The 20155-nt window shown below is 46.5% G+C and overlaps 9 non-coding genes across 9 annotated transcripts; all 9 read right to left on the reverse strand.

Annotated features, from left to right (window-relative positions):
* Nucleotides 1-641: 641 nt before the first annotated feature.
* On the reverse strand, nucleotides 642-714 carry Trnak-cuu (transfer RNA lysine (anticodon CUU)). Its single transcript has one exon. It is a non-coding gene; the product is annotated as a tRNA-Lys (tRNA).
* Nucleotides 715-2163: 1449 nt separating this feature from the next.
* On the reverse strand, nucleotides 2164-2236 carry Trnak-cuu (transfer RNA lysine (anticodon CUU)). The gene has a single exon. It is a non-coding gene; the product is annotated as a tRNA-Lys (tRNA).
* Nucleotides 2237-3690: 1454 nt separating this feature from the next.
* On the reverse strand, nucleotides 3691-3763 carry Trnak-cuu (transfer RNA lysine (anticodon CUU)). The gene has a single exon. It is a non-coding gene; the product is annotated as a tRNA-Lys (tRNA).
* A 1438-nt stretch (nucleotides 3764-5201) lies between these two features.
* Trnak-cuu (transfer RNA lysine (anticodon CUU)) lies at nucleotides 5202-5274 on the reverse strand. Its single transcript has one exon. It is a non-coding gene; the product is annotated as a tRNA-Lys (tRNA).
* A 1446-nt stretch (nucleotides 5275-6720) lies between these two features.
* On the reverse strand, nucleotides 6721-6793 carry Trnak-cuu (transfer RNA lysine (anticodon CUU)). The gene has a single exon. It is a non-coding gene; the product is annotated as a tRNA-Lys (tRNA).
* A 1445-nt stretch (nucleotides 6794-8238) lies between these two features.
* Trnak-cuu (transfer RNA lysine (anticodon CUU)) lies at nucleotides 8239-8311 on the reverse strand. The gene has a single exon. It is a non-coding gene; the product is annotated as a tRNA-Lys (tRNA).
* Nucleotides 8312-9772: 1461 nt separating this feature from the next.
* Trnak-cuu (transfer RNA lysine (anticodon CUU)) lies at nucleotides 9773-9845 on the reverse strand. Its single transcript has one exon. It is a non-coding gene; the product is annotated as a tRNA-Lys (tRNA).
* A 1451-nt stretch (nucleotides 9846-11296) lies between these two features.
* Trnak-cuu (transfer RNA lysine (anticodon CUU)) lies at nucleotides 11297-11369 on the reverse strand. The gene has a single exon. It is a non-coding gene; the product is annotated as a tRNA-Lys (tRNA).
* Nucleotides 11370-18060: 6691 nt separating this feature from the next.
* Nucleotides 18061-18133, reverse strand: Trnak-cuu (transfer RNA lysine (anticodon CUU)). The gene has a single exon. It is a non-coding gene; the product is annotated as a tRNA-Lys (tRNA).
* Nucleotides 18134-20155: the final 2022 nt, after the last annotated feature.

Below are 20155 nucleotides of genomic sequence, written 5' to 3' on the forward strand. Positions count from 1 at the left end.
ACGACGACCGCGAGAGGCTCTGACATATGTGAGAAATACATCTATAAAATGTAATTCAGACTGCCTCGTCCCACCTTATGCTGAACCGTTTTGGCATAGGCTTTATCTGCGCCATTCGCCTTAATCACATCTGAGAGTAATTCTTAATAAAAGGCATGTCGCTAGTTGTTCGTCATCACAGATACTGTTTGCTATACGGCCACGACGCGCAACTGATTTCCAAAATTCGACTTCTTCCTTTGAGGATGGAACTCACGACCCTTGGTTTACTAGGCCAGTGCTCTACCACTGAGCTAAAGAGGTGCTCCCTAGCGGTACTTTTGCGTACTTCGTCCTTACGGTCGTCTGGATCATCAGACTTCAGCTGACAACACTTCATATTACCGACTAATATTTGCAGCTATGGCGACCCATTGCTGCTTGGCTACACATCTGACACGTAACCGATGTCCTCTCCAAACAACAACACTTGCATTTCAGAACATGTCTTTCACACATGTCTACAAAATCACCTTCACCTTCAAATACAGTTTCCTTGCGACTGACAGAGACGTTGGCAAAGTTTTAAGTTGCTATTTCCATTACAACACGTTAATCAGAAAAACGGTAATTTACATCTGCAGCGGAACAAAATTCCGTTTAGCCCAGCGTGGGGCTCGAACCCACGACCCTGAGATTAAGAGTCTCATGCACTACCGACTGAGCTAGCCGGGCTGCTTCGGTGAATACTTGCCGGGCAGCACGTCACACAGTACTCGTTTGGGTTGGGTGGTCCCATACAGAATCTCTCCATGCTGCCTGATGTTTTCCTAACGTCACACTCGTCACGTACTTCACTTTTATTTCATAATCATTTCTGAGAGGTAAAGGAATTGCATGACAACCTGCAGAGCTAGTGGCGTCAAAATTAACACTCATACTTGATGTGACTCAAAAGGCGAACGAGTTACTTTCCGACGTTGTTTTAGATGTGCAAGTGCCAGTGGAAACTCGCGGTGACGGAACTCTGCCGACCATTTCGCTAGTTAACACCGGTCTTGTAGTGTGTGTTTCAAGCTCAAGAGCATCTCCAAGCAGAAAATGGTCAACAGCAACATTCAGACGGTTTCGTACTGCTCAAATGCTACATTAAAACGGTATGTTTCTTTTTCAGAACTGATAAAACACGAGCGTGACAGCACTCGAACCTGTAATCTTCTGATCCGAAGTCCGACGCCTTATCCATTATGCCACACAGTCACTGACGACGAAGTGCAACTTGTATATGACTCATCTCGAAACGCTCACACTCCTGATAATTTGTGTTTTCGTTCTACACAGCCGCTGCCCTTGCTCTTTCCCACCCATTCGTTACATTCAACCTCTTACGTGGCCGAACAAATATAGACAGGGAAACAAGACCACACACTTTGTGCATACGGAATCGAAGGCAGGGCGTGCCTCGCCGCATTTGCCACGATGGCCATTTGCTACTTCTGCAGAAGCGGCGGCGACGACGACGACGACGACGACGACGACGACGACGACGACCTCGAGAGGCTCTGACATATGTGAGAAATACATCTATAAAATGTAATTCAGACTGCCTCGTCCCACCTTATGCTGAACCGCTTTGGCACAGGCTTTATCTGCGCCATTCGCCTTAATCACATCTGAGAGTAATTCTTAATAAAAGGCATGTCGCTAGTTGTTCGTCATCACAGATACTGTTTGCTATACGGCCACGACGCGCAACTGATTTCCAAAATTCGACTTTTTCTTTTGAGGATGGAACTCACGACCCTTGGTTTACAAGTCCAGTGCTCTACCACTGAGCTAAAGAGGCGCGGCCTAGCGGTACTTTTGCGTACTTCGTCCTTACGGTCGTCTGGATCATCAGACTTCAGCTGACAACACTTCATATTACCGACTAATATTTGCAGCTATGGCGACCCATTACTGCTTGGCTACACATCTGACACGTAACCGATGTCCTCTCCAAACAACAACACTTGCATTTCAGAACATGTCTTTCACACATGTCTACAAAATCACCTTCACCTTCAAATACAGTTTCCTTGCGACTGACAGAGACGTAGGCAAAGTTTAAAGTTGCTATTTCCATTACATCACGTTAATCAGAAAAACGGTAATTTACATCTGCAGCGGAACAAAATTACGTTTCGCCCAGCGTGGGGCTCGAACCCACGACCCTGAGATTAAGAGTCTCATGCACTACCGACTGAGCTAGCCGGGCTGCTTCGGTGAATACTTGCCGGGCAGCACGTCACACAGTACTCGTTTGGGTTGGGTGGTCCCATACAGAATCTCTCCATGCTGCCTGATGTTTTCCTAACGTCACACTCGTCACGTACTTCACTTTTATTTCATAATCATTTCTGAGAGGTAAAGGAATTGCATGACAACCTGCAGAGCTAGTGGCGTCAAAATTAACACTCATACTTGATGTGACTCAAAAGGCGAACGAGTTACTTTCCGACGTTGTTTTAGATGTGCAAGTGCCAGTGGAAACTCGCGGTGACGGCACTCTGCCGACCATTTTGCTAGTTAACACCGGTCTTGTAGTGTGTGTTTCAAGCTCAAGAGCATCTCCAAGCAGAAAATGGTCAACAGCAACATTCAGACGGTTTCGTACTGCTCAAATGCTACATTAAAACGGTATGTTTCTTTTTCAGAACTGATAAAACACGAGCGTGACAGCATTCGAACCTGTAATCTTCTGATCCGAAGTCCGACGCCTTATCCATTAGGCCACACAGTCACTGACGACCAAGTGCAACTTGTATATGACTCATCTCGAAACGCTCACACCCCTGATAATTTGTGTTTTCGTTCTACACAGCCGCTGCCCTTGCTCTTTCCCACCCATTCGTTACATTCAACCTCTTACGTGACCGACCAAATATAGACTGGGAAACAAGACCACACACTTTGTGCATACGGAATCGAAGGCAGGGCGTGCCTCGCCGCATTTGCCACGATGGCCATTTGCTACTTCTGCAGAAGCGGCGGCGGCGACGACGACGGCGGCGACGACGACGACGACGACGACGACGACCGCGAGAGGCTCTGACATATGTGAGAAATACATCTATAAAATGTAATTCAGACTGCCTCGTCCCACCTTATGCTGAACCGCTTTGGCAAAGGCTTTATCTGCGCCATTCGCCTTAATCACATCTGAGAGTAATTCTTAATAAAAGGCATGTCGCTAATTGTTCGTCATCACAGATACTGTTTGCTATACAGCCACGACACGCAACTGATTTCCAAAATTCGACTTCTTCCTTTGAGGATGGGACTCACGACCCTTGGTTTACTAGTCCAGTGCTCTACCACTGAGCTAAAGAGGCGCGGCCTAGCGGTACTTTTGCGTACTTCGTCCTTACGGTCGTCTGGGTCATCAGACTTCAGCTGACAACACTTCATATTACCGACTAATATTTGCAGCTATGGCGACCCATTACTGCTTGGCTACACATCTGACACGTAACCGATGTCCTCTCCAAACAACAACACTTGCATTTCAGAACATGTCTTTCACACATGTCTACATAATCACCTTCACCTTCAAATACAGTTTCCTTGCGACTGACAGAGACGTAGGCAAAGTTTAAATTGCTATTTCCATTACATCACGTTAATCAGAAAAACGGTAATTTACATCTGCAGCGGAACAAAATTCCGTTTCGCCCAGCGTGGGGCTCGAACCCACGACCCTGAGATTAAGAGTCTCATGCACTACCGACTGAGCTAGCCGGGCTGCTTCGGTGAATACTTGCCGTGCAGCACGTCACACAGTACTCGTTTGGGTTGGGTGGTCCCATACAGAATCTCTCCATGCTGCCTAATGTTTTCCTAACGTCACACTCGTCACGTACTTCACTTTTATTTCATAATCATTTCTGAGAGGTAAAGGAATTGCATGACAACCTGCAGAGCTAGTGGCGTCAAAATTAACACATACTTGATGTGACTCAAAAGGCGAACGAGTTACTTTCCGACGTTGTTTTAGATGTGCAAGTGCCAGTGGAAACTCGCGGTGACGGCACTCTGCCGACCATTTCGCTAGTTAACACCGGTCTTGTAGTGTGTGTTTCAAGCTCAAGAGCATCTCCAAGCAAAAAATGGTCAACAGCAACATTCAGACGGTTTCGTACTGCTCAAATGCTACATTAAAACGGTATGTTTCTTTTTCAGAACTGATAAAACACGAGCGTGACAGCATTCGAACCTGTAATCTTCAGATCCGAAGTCCGACGCCTTATCCATTAGGCCACACAGTCACTGACGACCAAGTGCAACTTGTATATGACTCATCTCGAAACGCTCACACCCCTGATAATTTGTGTTTTCGTTCTACACAGCCGCTGCCCTTGCTCTTTCCCACCCATTCGTTACATTCAACCTCTTACGTGACCGACCAAATATAGACAGGGAAACAAGACCACACACTTTGTGCATACGGAATCGAAGGCAGGGCGTGCCTCGCCGCATTTGCCACGATGGCCATTTGCTACTTCTGCAGAAGCGGCGGCGACGACGACGACGACGACGACGACGACGACCGCGAGAGGCTCTGACATATGTGAGAAATACATCTATAAAATGTAATTCAGACTGCCTCGTCCCACCTTATGCTGAACCGCTTTGGCATAGGCTTTATCTGCGCCATTCGCCTTAATCACATCTGAGAGTAATTCTTAATAAAAGGCATGTCGCTAGTTGTTCGTCATCACAGATACTGTTTGCTATACGGCCACGACGCGCAACTGATTTCCAAAATTCGACTTCTTCCTTTGAGGATGGAACTCACGACCTTTGGTTTACTAGTCCAGTGCTCTACCACTGAGCTAAAGAGGCGCGCCCTAGCGGGACTTTTGCGTACTTCGTCCTTACGGTCGTCTGGATCATCAGACTTCAGCTGACAACACTTCATATTACCGACTAATATTTGCAGCTATGGCGACCCATTACTGCTTGGCTACACATCTGACACGTAACCGATGTCCTCTCCAAACAACAACACTTGCATTTCAGAACATGTCTTTCACACATGTCTACAAAATCACCTTCACCTTCAAATACAGTTTCCTTGCGACTGACAGAGACGTAGGCAAAGTTTACAGTTGCTATTTCCATTACATCACGTTAATCAGAAAAACGGTAATTTACATCTGCAGCGGAACAAAATTCCGTTTAGCCCAGCGTGGGGCTCGAACCCACGACCCTGAGATTAAGTGTCTCATGCTCTACCGACTGAGCTAGCCGGGCTGCTTCGGTGAATACTTGCCGGGCAGCACGTCACACAGTACTCGTTTGGGTTGGGTGGTCCCATACAGAATCTCTCCATGCTGCCTAATGTTTTCCTAACGTCACACTCGTCATGTACTTCACTTTTATTGAATAATCATTTTTGAGAGGTAAGGAATTGCATGACATCCTGCAGAGCTCGTGGCGTCAAAATTAACACTCATACTTGATGTGACTCAAAAGGCGAACGAGTTACTTTCCGACGTTGTTTTAGATGTGCAAGTGCCAGTGGAAACTCGCGGTGACGGCCTCTGCCGACCATTTCGCTAGTTAACACCGGTCTTTTAGTGTGTGTTTCAAGCTCAAGAGCATCTCCAAGCAGAAAATGGTCAACAGCAACATTCAGACGGTTTCGTACTGCTCAAATGCTACATTAAAACGGTATGTTTCTTTTTCAGAACTGATAAAACACAAGCGTGACAGCATTCGAACCTGTAATCTTCAGATCCGAAGTCCGACGCCTTATCCATTAGGCCACACAGTCACTGATGACCAAGTGCAACTTGTATATGACTCATCTCGAAACGCTCACACCCCTGATAATTTGTGTTTTCGTTCTACACAGCCGCTGCCCTTGCTCTTTCCCACCCATTCGTTACATTCAACCTCTTACGTGGCCGACCAAATATAGACTGGGAAACAAGACCACACACTTTGTGCATACGGAATCGAAGGCATGGCGTGCCTCGCCGCATTTGCCACGATGGCCATTTGCTACTTCTGCAGAAGCGGCGGCGGCGACGACGACGACGTCGACGATGACGACGACGACGACCGCGAGAGGCTCTGACATATGTGAGAAATACATCTATAAAATGTAATTCAGACTGCCTCGTCCCACCTTATGCTGAACCGCTTTGGCAAAGGCTTTATCTGCGCCATTCGCCTTAATCACATCTGAGAGTAATTCTTAATAAAAGGCATGTCGCTAGTTGTTCGTCATCACAGATACTGTTTGCTATACGGCCACGACGTGCAACTGATTTCCAAAATTCGACTTCTGACTTGGAGGATGGAACTCACGACCCTTGGTTTACTAGTCCAGTGCTCTACCACTGAGCTAAAGAGGCGCTCCCTAGCGGTACTTTTGCGTACTTCGTCCTTACGGTCGTCTGGATCATCAGACTTCAGCTGACAACACTTCATATTACCGACTAATATTTGCAGCTATGGCGACCCATTGCTGCTTGGCTACACATCTGACTCGTAACCGATGTCCTCTCCAAACAACAACACTTGCATTTCAGAACATGTCTTTCACACATGTCTACAAAATCACCTTCACCTTCAAATACAGTTTCCTTGCGACTGACAGAGACGTAGGCAAAGTTTAAATTGCTATTTCCATTACATCACGTTAATCAGAAAAACGGTAATTTACATCTGCAGCGGAATTAAATTCCGTTTCGCCCAGCGTGGGGCTCGAACCCACGACCCTGAGATTAAGAGTCTCATGCACTACCGACTGAGCTAGCCGGTCTGCTTCGGTGAATACTTGCCGTGCAGCACGTCACACAGTACTCGTTTGGGTTGGGTGGTCCCATACAGAATCTCTCCATGCTGCCTAATGTTTTCCTAACGTCACACTCGTCACGTACTTCACTTTTATTTCATAATCATTTCTGAGAGGTAAAGGAATTGCATGACAACCTGCAGAGCTAGTGGCGTCAAAATTAACACTCATACTTGATGTGACTCAAAAGGCGAACGAGTTACTTTCCGACGTTGTTTTAGATGTGCAAGTGCCAGTGGAAACTCGCGGTGACGGCACTCTGCCGACCATTTCGCTAGTTAACACCGGTCTTGTAGTGGGTGTTTCAAGCTCAAGAGCATCTCCAAGCAAAAAATGGTCAACAGCAACATTCAGACGGTTTCGTACTGCTCAAATGCTACATTAAAACGGTATGTTTCTTTTTCAGAACTGATAAAACACGAGCGTGACAGCATTCGAACCTGTAATCTTCAGATCCGAAGTCCGACGCCTTATACATTAGGCCACACAGTCACTGACGACCAAATGCAACTTGTATATGACTCATCTCGAAACGCTCACACCCCTGATAATTTGTGTTTTCGTTCTACACAGCCGCTGCCCTTGCTCTTTCCCACCCATTCGTTACATTCAACCTCTTACGTGACCGACCAAATATAGACAGGGAAACAAGACCACACACTTTGTGCATACGGAATCGAAGGCAGGGCGTGCCTCGCCGCATTTGCCACGATGGCCATTTGCTACTTCTGCAGAAGCGGCGGCGACGACGACGACGACGACGACGACGACGACGACGACCGCGAGAGGCTCTGACATATGTGAGAAATACATCTATAAAATGTAATTCAGACTGCCTCGTCCCACCTTATGCTGAACCGCTTTGGCATAGGCTTTATCTGCGCCATTCGCCTTAATCACATCTGAGAGTAATTCTTAATAAAAGGCATGTCGCTAGTTGTTCGTCATCACAGATACTGTTTGCTATACGGCCACGACGTGCAACTGATTTCCAAAATTCGACTTCTGACTTGGAGGATGGAACTCACGACCCTTGGTTTACTAGTCCAGTGCTCTACCACTGAGCTAAAGAGGCGCTCCCTAGCGGTACTTTTGCGTACTTCGTCCTTACGGTCGTCTGGATCATCAGACTTCAGCTGACAACACTTCATATTACCGACTAATATTTGCAGCTATGGCGACCCATTGCTGCTTGGCTACACATCTGACTCGTAACCGATGTCCTCTCCAAACAACAACACTTGCATTTCAGAACATGTCTTTCACACATGTCTACAAAATCACCTTCACCTTCAAATACAGTTTCCTTGCGACTGACAGAGACGTAGGCAAAGTTTAAATTGCTATTTCCATTACATCACGTTAATCAGAAAAACGGTAATTTACATCTGCAGCGGAATTAAATTCCGTTTCGCCCAGCGTGGGGCTCGAACCCACGACCCTGAGATTAAGAGTCTCATGCACTACCGACTGAGCTAGCCGGTCTGCTTCGGTGAATACTTGCCGTGCAGCACGTCACACAGTACTCGTTTGGGTTGGGTGGTCCCATACAGAATCTCTCCATGCTGCCTAATGTTTTCCTAACGTCACACTCGTCACGTACTTCACTTTTATTTCATAATCATTTCTGAGAGGTAAAGGAATTGCATGACAACCTGCAGAGCTAGTGGCGTCAAAATTAACACTCATACTTGATGTGACTCAAAAGGCGAACGAGTTACTTTCCGACGTTGTTTTAGATGCGCAAGTGCCAGTGGAAACTCGCGGTGACGGCACTCTGCCGACCATTTCGCTAGTTAACACCGGTCTTGTAGTGGGTGTTTCAAGCTCAAGAGCATCTCCAAGCAAAAAATGGTCAACAGCAACATTCAGACGGTTTCGTACTGCTCAAATGCTACATTAAAACGGTATGTTTCTTTTTCAGAACTGATAAAACACGAGCGTGACAGCATTCGAACCTGTAATCTTCAGATCCGAAGTCCGACGCCTTATCCATTAGGCCACACAGTCACTGACGACCAAATGCAACTTGTATATGACTCATCTCGAAACGCTCACACCCCTGATAATTTGTGTTTTCGTTCTACACAGCCGCTGCCCTTGCTCTTTCCCACCCATTCGTTACATTCAACCTCTTACGTGACCGACCAAATATAGACAGGGAAACAAGACCACACACTTTGTGCATACGGAATCGAAGGCAGGGCGTGCCTCGCCGCATTTGCCACGATGGCCATTTGCTACTTCTGCAGAAGCGGCGGCGACGACGACGACGACGACGACGACGACGACGACGACGACGACGACGACGACCGCGAGAGGCTCTGACATATGTGAGAAATACATCTATAAAATGTAATTCAGACTGCCTCGTCCCACCTTATGCTGAACCGCTTTGGCATAGGCTTTATCTGCGCCATTCGCCTTAATCACATCTGAGAGTAATTCTTAATAAAAGGCATGTCGCTAGTTGTTCGTCATCACAGATACTGTTTGCTATACGGCCACGACGTGCAACTGATTTCCAAAATTCGACTTCTTCCTTTGAGGATGGAACTCACGACCCTTGGTTTACTAGTCCAGTGCTCTACCACTGAGCTAAAGAGGCGCGGCTTAGCGGTACATTTGCGTACTTCGTCCTTACGGTCGTCTGGATCATCAGACTTCAGCTGACAACACTTCATATTACCGACTAATATTTGCAGCTATGGCGACCCATTGCTGCTTGGCTACACATCTGACTCGTAACCGATGTCCTCTCCAAACAACAACACTTGCATTTCAGAACATGTCTTTCACACATGTCTACAAAATCACCTTCACCTTCAAATACAGTTTCCTTGCGACTGACAGAGACGTTGGCAAAGTTTAAAGTTGCTATTTCCATTACATCACGTTAATCAGAAAAACGGTAATTTACATCTGCAGCGGAACAAAATTCCGTTTAGCCCAGCGTGGGGCTCGAACCCACGACCCTGAGATTAAGAGTCTCATGCTCTACCGACTGAGCTAGCCGGGCTGCTTCGGTGAATACTTGCCGGGCAGCACGTCACACAGTACTCGTTTGGGTTGGGTGGTCCCATACAGAATCTCTCCATGCTGCCTAATGTTTTCCTAACGTCACACTCGTCATGTACTTCACTTTTATTTCATAATCATTTTTGAGAGGTAAGGAATTGCATGACATCCTGCAGAGCTCGTGGCGTCAAAATTAACACTCATACTTGATGTGACTCAAAAGGCGAACGAGTTACTTTCCGACGTTGTTTTAGATGTGCAAGTGCCAGTGGAAACTCGCGGTGACGGCACTCTGCCGACCATTTCGCTAGTTAACACCGGTCTTGTAGTGTGTGTTTCAAGCTCAAGAGCATCTCCAAGCAGAAAATGGTCAACAGCAACATTCAGACGGTTTCGTACTGCTCAAATGCTACATTAAAACGGTATGTTTCTTTTTCAGAACTGATAAAACACGAGCGTGACAGCATTCGAACCTGTAATCTTCAGATCCGAAGTCCGACGCCTTATCCATTAGGCCACACAGTCACTGACGACCAAGTGCAACTTGTATATGACTCATCTCGAAACGCTCACATCCCTGATAATTTGTGTTTTCGTTCTACACAGCCGCCGCCCTTGCTCTTTCCCACCCATTCGTTACATTCAACCTCTTACGTGACCGACCAAATATAGACTGGGAAACAAGACCACACACTTTGTGCATACGGAATCGAAGGCAGGGCGTGCCTCGCCGCATTTGCCACGATGGCCATTTGCTACTTCTGCAGAAGCGGCGGCGGCGGCGGCGACGACGACGACGACGACGACGACGACGACGACCGCGAGAGGCTCTGACATATGTGAGAAATACATCTATAAAATGTAATTCAGACTGCCTCGTCCCACCTTATGCTGAACCGCTTTGGCAAAGGCTTTATCTGCGCCATTCGCCTTAATCACATCTGAGAGTAATTCTTAATAAAAGGCATGTCGCTAATTGTTCGTCATCACAGATACTGTTTGCTATACGGCCACGACGCGCAACTGATTTCCAAAATTCGACTTCTTCCTTTGAGGATGGAACTCACGACCATTGGTTTACTAGTCCAGTGCTCTACCACTGAGCTAAAGAGGCGCGCCCTAGCGGTACCTTTGCGTACTTCGTCCTTACGGTCGTCTGGATCATCAGACTTCAGCTGACAACACTTCATATTACCGACTAATATTTGCAGCTATGGCGACCCATTACTGCTTGGCTACACATCTGACACGTAACCGATGTCCTCTCCAAACAACAACACTTGCATTTCAGAACATGTCTTTCACACATGTCTACAAAATCACCTTCACCTTCAAATACAGTTTCCTTGCGACTGACAGGGACGTAGGCAAAGTTTAAAGTTGCTATTTCCATTAGATCACGTTAATCAGAAAAACGGTAATTTACATCTGCAGCGGAACAAAATCCCGTTTCGCCCAGCTTGGGGCTCGAACCCACGACCCTGAGATTAAGAGTCTCATGCTCTACCGACTGAGCTAGCCGGGCTGCTTCGGTGAATACTAGCCGGGCAGCACGTCACACAGTACTCGTTTGGGTTGGGTGGTCCCATACACAATCTCTCCATGCTGCCTAATGTTTTCCTAACGTCACACTCGTCACGTACTTCACTTTTATTTCATAATCATTTTTGAGAGGTAAGGAATTGCATGACATCCTGCAGAGCTAGTGGCGTCAAAATTAACACTCATACTTGATGTGACTCAAAAGGCGAACGAGTTACTTTCCGACGTTGTTTTAGATGTGCAAGTGCCAGTGGAAACTCGCGGTGACGGCACTCTGCCGACCATTTCGCTAGTTAACACCGGTCTTGTAGTGTGTGTTTCAAGCTCAAGAGCATCTCCAAGCAAAAAATGGTCAACAGCAACATTCAGACGGTTTCGTACTGCTCAAATGCTACATTAAAACGGTATGTTTCTTTTTCAGAACTGATAAAACACGAGCGTGACAGCATTCGAACCTGTAATCTTCAGATCCGATGTCCGACGCCTTATCCATTAGGCCACACAGTCACTGACGACCAAGTGCACCTTGTATATGACTCATCTCGAAACGCTCACACCCCTGATAATTTGTGTTTTCGTTCTACACAGCCGCTGCCCTTGCTCTTTCCCACCCATTCGTTACATTCAACCTCTTACGTGACCGACCAAATATAGACTGGGAAACAAGACCACACACTTTGTGCATACGGAATCGAAGGTAGGGCGTGCCTCGCCGAATTTGCCACGATGGCTATTTGCTACTTCTGCAGAAGCGGCGGCGGCGATGACGATGACGACGACCGCGAGAAGCTCTGACATATGTGAGAAATACATCTATAAAATGTAATTCAGACTGCCTCGTCCCACCTTATGCTGAACCGCTTTGGCAAAGGCTTTATCTGCGCCATTCGCCTTAATCACATCTGAGAGTAATTCTTAATAAAAGGCATGTCGCTAATTGATCGTCATCACAGATACTGTTTGCTATACGGCCACGACGCGCAACTGATTTCCAAAATTCGACTTCTTCCTTTGAGGATGGAACTCACGACCCTTGGTTTACTAGTCCAGTGCTCTACCACTTTTTTTTTTTTTTTTTTTTTTTTTTTCTTAGGTCCTCCTTCCTCCCCTTCAGCCCCGCCTTGCGCTCGCCATAAATCGCCTTCGTCGGCGTCGGCTTCATCTGCCATGATTTCTGAATTACTTATTCTTCTGAACTATTCCGATTTCCAAACCAAAGATACTTCTAAACCTATTGCATAGTCCCGCAATGGTGACAAAGTAGAATTTTTTTTTTTTTTTTTTTTTTTAATAGAAAATGAAAAAGGAACTCTGGTCCGCTAGAAAAACAGAAGAAAATAAAATAGTCCTTGTCGTAACACTGTTCAGTATACGTCACTGTGACATTTGAAGAAGAAAAAAGAAAAAACAAAGCAATGTAGAATGAAGGAAAGAAAAAAATACTTCTTTCATCGAAGAACGACTTCTAAAAAATTCGCATATCGTTTCCTGTAATGTCTCGTCTGTGAAAGTATGTGTAACTGTAATGCCAGGTAAAGACAGAACGCCGCCTCACTCTTGGGTTCTTGCGTCTGTAAATAATGAACATAATGACCCTTCAACCAATTGACAGAGTTCCGTTTGGTGTTCGGGTACGGCACTGAATCCGGATACAGGAAATCTTCAGGTTTAATACAAAGCTGGGAAGTCCTCATAATCGTAGCCAGTTTTCGGCGAATGCATGGCCAAACTGCTTGGACAGTGGTGCACAGAAAACGATGTTCATCAGTATCAGGCAAGTTGCATGTTAGGCACAAAGGTGAGTCAGCCAAATGTAGAGCATGAAGTCGTGAATTGGTACTTATTTTACGGTTCACGACCCTGTACCAAGAGGCTTTCACTGACGTTGGTAAATCACGGCTATGTATGTTTTTCCATATCACTGGCCAGCGATGATTGGGGTATTTGTGTTCGATGTTGTTCCTGTTCTTGGTTGCCAGTAGTTTATTATAAACTAACTTCACCACGGAAAGCTCATTTTCTGGGAGAGTTGACCGTACGTAACTGAACTCAATGAAAAAGCTCTTAAAGTGAGTCAGCGCAGGCGGAATATGTTGAACAGAGACAGGAGGCTGCAGGCAGGCCGGCGCTATTTCGGTTAACAAGTGAGCCGTTAGACTGTTCGGTAACGACCTCCACCGTTTGTAGGTGGTGCATACGTACAAAGCTCGTGACTTGGAACGAACATCTGTTAAATTTAAGCCTCCATCGGTCGTGGAGAGAGTGAGCGTATCGTACTTGACTTTAAAAATGTGTCCACGTGTGACAAAATGTCCTAGAGCGGACATCATACGCTTCGCTGTCTCCTGTGGCATGGGCAGTACTTGTGCAACGTAGTTAATCTTTGAGGTGAGGTAGACATTAGCGAAGGTGACTTTCTGCAGTTCATCAAGGCTTCTTAGGTAGTGGGTCTGCATGCAAGCACGCATACTTGCCAGGAGATTCCTATAGTTCACCGCAATTGTGTGCTGTATGTTGCTCCTGTACTCAATACCAAGGCATTTCATTTTAGAAATTAGTTGCAACTGACCGAGATGGTGCAGCGAGATGCCGCGTCCTATGTTCATAATGCCAGATTTCCTGGCATTCAACTTCGCACCCGCAACAAGTGCGTAGTTTTTGACGATCTGAAGGGCTTCCTCGACTTCACCTTCGCCCATGACCAAAAATCCGACGTCATCCGCATATGCAGTACTAACAATCTTAATGCCGTGGATGGTTAATCCTTGTAGACGCTGTGTCAAGGTGACAAGCAAAGGCTCAATGGCAATGGCAAACAAGGCCATCGACATAGGGCATCCCTGTCGCACTGAATTAGTAATATTAATTGATGCGCTCAGCTGGCCATTCACCATGAGTCGAGTTACTCCTTTACGAAGGAGCTCATGTATAAGATTGATAAAACGTAGTGGAAATCCCATGGCATGCATCGTCCGGATGAGAAACTGATGGTTTACTCTGTCGAATGCCTTTGAAAAGTCAAGGGAAACTAGCGCACACCGTATCTTACACGCATCTGCAATGGCTATAACGTCCCTGTATTGAGACAAATTTTGGAAGATCGTCCTACCGACACCTACACTGGTCTGGTACTGACCAATGACAGTATTCATCAACATTTTCAGTCTATTAGAAATAATACGTGCTAAAATTTTGTAGTCACTGTTCAGTAAAGTAAGCGGCCGAAAATCGTCAACAGAACTGCACATTGGGCGTTTAGGGATTAAAACCACGATGCCTTCCACGAGAGCCTGAGGAACATTAAAATCTGGCCGTAAAATTTCATTAAACATACTCAACAACTTGGGCTTTAATTTGTCGCAGAAAGTAAGATAAAATTCGGCAGTGAGACCGTCGGGTCCCGGCGATTTATTTTTCGGACTTCGTGATAGCGCAGAATCCAATTCGTCTTCATCAATTTCTCGCATGAGAGTTTCGACTTCAGCAGCACCCAAGGTCCTTTGCAAGTTATTGAGTAATTCATCGTGAGTTCCATCGTCGGTATGTGTCGTTGTCAGGAGACCTGCCAAGTGATTGTGAAGTGCGTTCCGTATGTCTTGTTGCCGCGTGAGCGCAACGCCTTCACTCAACTGAAGACGAGTTATTAATCTCCGCCGCCCCCTCTTATTTTCACGAATGACGTGAAACATGGATGTCATTTCGTCGTCTATCACATTCTGGGGCCTGGACCTTATTTGAAAGCCTTCTGCCTGCTGCCGCTGAAGTTTTAATAATTTTGCCTTAATTTTTTTAATCTGCATAAAATTTTCAGGTACAGTCACATCGGACTGGTAAAGCTCCCTGAGACAAGTAAAATAAAACTCAGACGTTTGCCGTTGCCACCAGGATTTGTCCCGAGCGTAGCGTTTAAACATTTTTGATAAAGTTGGTTTGGCATGTGTTATCCACCATTCAGTAACGGAGGCATACTGTGCAACCCGTCGTTCACATGCCTCCCATGTTTCGTTAAAGACACGGTGACAGTCAACATCGTTAAGGAGAGCATTGTTAAGTTTCCAGAAACCTCTGCCGCGAAATGTGCCTTGCTTGACCATGTTAATAGTACAAATATATGCGGCATGATCGGAAAAAATTGTGGGCCAAACTTCGGATTGGAGGACTTGAGTCTTCATACACGCCGATACATAGATTCTGTCTAGCCGGCTTGCAGAGTGGTTCGTGACATGAGTGAACCCAGGTGCCGCTCCGTGCGTATGCTCCCATGTGTCAATGAGGTTCATTTCTTGGACGATACGTTCTAGTTCTCCAGATTTGTTAAAATTAGGCGTCTGGTCTTTTGGACTTAAGACACAATTGAAGTCACCCGCAAAAATTATACGATCGTAGGTTCCCCTAAAAAGTGGGACTATGGCGCTTGTGAAGAACTCAGCCCTAGCACGCCTATTGCTACTGCCGGACGGGGCGTAAACATTGATTATGCGTGTCCGATGGAAAGTGACAGCGATCCCTCTATGATCAGGCAGTTTTTCTGCGTCGGTCGCTACAATCCCTTCTTTTAACAGAATCGCTGTCCCTAAATTCGCACCGCTCCCGGAATTGGAGAGAGTAGTATAACCAGTTATTCGGTCAAGTTCAATCGCAGCGACTTCTTGAAGTAACAGAATATCGATATCCGCTGCGTATACAAAATCTTGTAAATTACGGAGCCGCCAGTACGACTGTATCTTATTGATGTTTAACGTGGCAATTTTATAGGCTTGGGGCTCGTTCATGGGAGAAGGCACATACTATTAATTAAACAGTCTTAGAAGGATGGCTAACGAAATTGAGGCCAAGCGCGTCAGTCGGAGTTCCTGTAGTTCCCGGTACGGTTGGTGTATGCTGCTCTGTGGGGGGTGCCGAAGATTCCGTCTCAATGGTCCGCATGACAGCCGCATCATTGCTCGCATCCAATACTTCCATTTCCTGTGCCCAATTCCCAGTGAGAGTGGCCTCTGACAAAAGCGATCCTGCGTTTCCTTGAGCATGGGTATCCGGCAAAACGACTCTACTCGAGGTATCACTATCTTCCACCCGTCGTGGATTCACAGGGGGAGACACTACAGGATCAATGTCCATCCGACCAGACGCAGGGAGACCAACTTCAGAGGGTTCAGAAGTGTTCTGACACATTTGGCTGCTTATTCGTTTCGCTTTGTCGCGGAGCTGTGGGGCGAGCTGATTGGCTCCTTGATGTGCAAGTCTCCGCTTCTTTTTGGAAGGCTTCCTGTTAGGGTTCGCAGTATCATCAACATCCGAAGTGGACTGTTGACTCTGGGGTTGATCCGCCGGGAACACAGCGTCTGCTTCATCCTCAGTACCAGTGGCATCAACCACTGGGGAGTCATCCGTCGTTACCTCCATCTCTGAGTGTGGTAGCGGCGGTGCCGCGTCAGCACTCGGTTCTTTGACGTTATCGGCCAAAACATCATTCAAACGAGGGGCATCTACAGGCGGGGTCGCGGGTGGAAGACCAGAAGCCCCGACAGCGTATGTCAGTGGCAGTGCCGTCGTCACAGGGGGGCTAGCGGCTTCACCGACAGGTATCTGCGTCACCCGTCTTTGTATACATTCAGAGCGCACGTGGCCGGGCGCACCACAGCCGGCACACGTTTTTGGCTGCCCATCATATATGACAATTCCGCGATGTCCACCTACGTAAATATATGAAGGTATGTGCTTTTGTAGATCGATCTTAACCTGCCTGATGCCGTTAAGCACCGGAAATTTGTGGGCTTTGGACCTACGCTCCGCAAAATGGTTAATGACCCTCCCGTAAGGTGTTAATGCAGAATTTATTTGCGCGGCTGATATTTCAAACGGGAGTTCGAAAATACGTGCCGTTCGGATGCCCAGTCCAGCATGCGTAATGCTGACGTCACTGACGGTACCATCTCTATGTTTAAACTTCAGTACACCTCCACTGGACTCCACAATTCTATCACACATTTCAGAGGACGTTAATTTCACATAAACAACACTAGTCACGATAGAGAAATTTACCCCTACAAAGTCATCAAAAGTAATCTTAGCTGTTTCCTCTAACCCTGCTTCAACTTCAAACGAATTTGGTTTCGAAAAGTTCCTATCAAAGGTAAACTTCAAGATAGCTTCCCTGTTAGTCGGATTCATAATTCCATATCATTTCCTACAGAACGGAACGAATACTAATAAGCAGACGCTGTAAGCACGCGACTCACCGCCTGACGTAAACACTTCCTGCCGCAGCGCGCTGGCCCTGGAGGTCCGCTCACCACCGCTGCCGCAGGCAGACTGTGACCACTGAGCTAAAGAGGCGCGCCCTAGCGGTACTTTTGCGTACTTCGTCCTTACGGTCGTCCGGATCATCAGACTTCAGCTGACAACACTTCATATTACCGACTAATATTTGCAGCTATGGCGACCCATTACTGCTTGGCTACACATCTGACACGTAACCGATGTCCTCTGCAAACAACAACACTTGCATTTCAGAACATGTCTTTCACACATGTCTACAAAATCACCTTCACCTTCAAATACAGTTTCCTTGCGACTGACAGAGACGTAGGCAAAGTTTAAAGTTGCTATTTCCATTAGGTCACGTTAATCAGAAAAACGGTAATTTACATCTGCAGCGGAACAAAATTCCGTTTCGCCCAGCGTGGGGCTCGAACCCACGACCCTGAGATTAAGAGTCTCATGCTCTACCGACTGAGCTAGCCGGGCTGCTTCGGTGAATACTTCCCGGGCAGCACGTCACACAGTACTCGTTTGGGTTGGGTGGTCCCATACAGAATCTCTCCATGCTGCCTAATGTTTTCCTAACGTCACACTCGTCACGTACTTCACTTTTATTTCATAATCATTTTTGAGAGGTAAGGAATTGCATGACATCCTGCAGAGCTAGTGGCGTCAAAATTAACACTCATACTTGATGTGACTCAAAAGGCGAACGAGTTACTTTCCGACGTTGTTTTAGATGTGCAAGTGCCAGTGGAAACTCGCGGTGACGTCACTCTGCCGACCATTTCGCTAGTTAACACCGGTCTTGTAGTGTGTGTTTCAAGCTCAAGAGCATCTCCAAGCAAAAAATGGTCAACAGCAACCTTCAGACGGTTTCGTACTGCTCAAATGCTACATTAAAACGGTATGTTTCTTTTTCAGAAACTGATAAAACACGAGCGTGACAGCATTCGAACCTGTAATCTTCAGATCCGAAGTCCGACGCCTTATCCATTAGGCCACACAGTCACTGACGACCAAATGCAGCTTGTATATGACTCATCTCGAAACGCTCACACCCCTGATAATTTGTGTTTTCTTTCTACACAGCCGCTGCCCTTGCTCTTTCCCACCCATTCGTTACATTCAACCTCTTACGTGACCGAATAAATATAGACTGGGAAACAAGACCACACACTTTGTGCATACGGAATCGAAGGCAGGGCGTGCCTCGCCGCATTTGCCACGATGGCCATTTGCTACTTCTGCAGAAGCGGCGGCGGCGACGACGACGACGACGACCGCGAGAGGCTCTGACATATGTGAGAAATACATCTATAAAATGTAATTCAGACTGCCTCGTCCCACCTTATGCTGAACCGCTTTGGCAAAGGCTTTATCTGCGCCATTCGCCTTAATCACATCTGAGAGTAATTCTTAATAAAAGGCATGTCGCTAATTGTTCGTCATCACAGATACTGTTTGCTATACGGCCACGACGCGCAACTGATTTCCAAAATTCGACTTCTTCCTTTGAGGATGAAACTCACGACCCTTGGTTTACTAGTCCAGTGCTCTACCACTGAGCTAAAGAGGCGCGGCCTAGCGGTACTTTTGCGTACTTCGTCCTTACGGTCGTCTGGATCATCAGACTTCAGCTGACAACACTTCATATTACCGACTAATATTTGCAGCTATGGCGACCCATTACTGCTTGGCTACACATCTGACACGTAACCGATGTCCTCTCCAAACAACAACACTTGCATTTCAGAACATGTCTTTCACACATGTCTACAAAATCACCTTCACCTTCAAATACAGTTTCCTTGCGACTGACAGAGACGTAGGCAAAGTTTAAAGTTGCTATTTCCATTACATCACGTTAATCAGAATCGGTGAATACTTGCCGGGCAGCACGTCACACAGTACTCGTTTGGGTTGGGTGGTCCCATACAGAATCTCTCCATGCTGCCTAATGTTTTCCTAACGTCACACTCGTCACGTACTTCACTTTTATTTCATAATCATTTTTGAGAGGTAAGGAATTGCATGACATCCTGCAGAGCTAGTGGCGTCAAAATTAACACTCATACTTGATGTGACTCAAAAGGCGAACGAGTTACTTTCCGACGTTGTTTTAGATGTGCAAGTGCCAGTGGAAACTCGCGGTGACGGCACTCTGCCGACCATTTCGCCAGTTAACACCGGTCTTGTAGTGTGTGTTTCAAGCTCAAGAGCATCTCCAAGCAAAAAATGGTCAACAGCAACATTCAGACGGTTTCGTACTGCTCAAATGCTACATTAAAACGGTATGTTTCTTTTTCAGAACTGATAAAACACGAGCGTGACAGCATTCGAACCTGTAATCTTCAGATCCGAAGTCCGACGCCTTATCCATTAGGCCACACAGTCACTGACGACCAAGTGCAACTTGTATATGACTCATCTCGAAACGCTCACACCCCTGATAATTTGTGTTTTCGTTCTACACAGCCGCTGCCCTTGCTCTTTCCCACCCAATCG

Source organism: Schistocerca gregaria, chromosome 8 (assembly GCF_023897955.1).
Source record: "Schistocerca gregaria isolate iqSchGreg1 chromosome 8, iqSchGreg1.2, whole genome shotgun sequence".
In the NCBI taxonomy this organism is placed as follows: Eukaryota; Metazoa; Arthropoda; class Insecta; order Orthoptera; family Acrididae; genus Schistocerca; species Schistocerca gregaria.